Source organism: Schistocerca piceifrons, chromosome X (assembly GCF_021461385.2).
Source record: "Schistocerca piceifrons isolate TAMUIC-IGC-003096 chromosome X, iqSchPice1.1, whole genome shotgun sequence".
Classification (NCBI taxonomy): Eukaryota; Metazoa; Arthropoda; class Insecta; order Orthoptera; family Acrididae; genus Schistocerca; species Schistocerca piceifrons.
The window spans coordinates 123,310,939-123,312,321 of record NC_060149.1 but is presented as its reverse complement, the minus strand read 5'-3'; the positions used below and the strand labels follow the sequence as shown (position 1 = coordinate 123,312,321).

General features: G+C 48.2%; 1 pseudogene; it reads right to left on the bottom strand.

Annotated features, from left to right (window-relative positions):
* Positions 1–371: 371 nt before the first annotated feature.
* Positions 372–489, bottom strand: LOC124723590 (annotated as a pseudogene).
* Positions 490–1,383: the final 894 nt, after the last annotated feature.

Genomic DNA, 1,383 nt, shown 5'->3' with positions numbered 1-1,383 from the left:
ACAGGCTTCCCGCAAACATGTCACATAATTTACTACCTGATGTTTCCTGCAGAGTCGTAATTGTGCCACAAATTGACTACGTCTGTCAGTATAGAGAATCCGTCTTGTGTCCAAGTATACATACTTGAGTACCTCACCTGCTGCTCAGGGAAAACTAAACTAAATTGCGCTCGAAAAGGCCATGAAGGCCCAATGGTACCGACCGGCGGCCGTGTTATCCTCAGCCCACAGGCATCACTGGAGCGGATATGGAGGGGCATGAGGTCAGCACACCGCTCTCCCAGCCGTATGTCAGTTTACGAGACCGGAGCAGCTACTTCTCGATCAAGTAGCTCCTCAATTTGCCTCACAACTGCTGAGTGCACCCTACTTGCCAACAGCGCTCGGCAGACCGGATGGTCACCCATCCAGGTGCTAGCCCAGCCCGACAGCGCTTAACTTCGGTGATCTGACGGGAACCGGTGTTACCACTACGGCAAGGACGTTGGCGTTGTCATGGTAAAACAAACATTAATTACTAGCTTTTGGCATGTGTACTTCGAGGTACTAAGCACCCTAAAACCATTCTACTGGTAATGGCTATAATTATTAGTCTGCATAAGAAGTAAATACTGTTGTAATGTTGTTCACTATACTGTCCACAGTCATCACTAGGAATATGTGCACTTATATGCCTAACATTATGTATATACGACACTGTTTGAGGATAGTCTGGCAACAGATTAATGAAAAGTACACACCCACTAGCAGCTAACTTCATGCTTCCTTGAAAAGCAGATGGGCCAACCATTATGACGATGGGCCTCCACGAGAACTAATGCCGCATGGTGGTGTTGCTTACACGTAATGTGATAAGTATGTAAGCTGAAGAGAGACGAATGAGGACTCATTCTAGCGACGATACCGGCCGCTAATTGGGAAATCCATTGACATAAAGAACTTTGACGAGTTAGAGATCATCTAGGAAACAGCGAAGCTAGTAGGCCGTTAGATTAGTAGGTGATTGACAGCTTGTGAAACCACACGTAAGACGGAAGGAGTCGAACGTCCACACCTCAACACAGAATGTTCAGGTCAGGGACTTCTCCACTTTGGAACGCAGGATACGCTACAACTTGTGGCATTTAGGACGACAGGGTAGACCTCTAGTTCAGGCAAAAGTGTTTCGGAGTACACCGTTCAGCGCATTCAGTTGAACATGAGGGCAAGCAGCAGATGACTCCTGCATTCCCCATTGTATTGTATTGTATGGAACCGGAGACCAAGAATCTATGGAGAGGCTTCGTCCCGCCGCAGCCCGCAGGGGCACACAACCTCACAATTGGCTACAGCAGTCCACTCATCCCACCACAGCCCCACACCGAACCTAGGGTTATTGTGCGG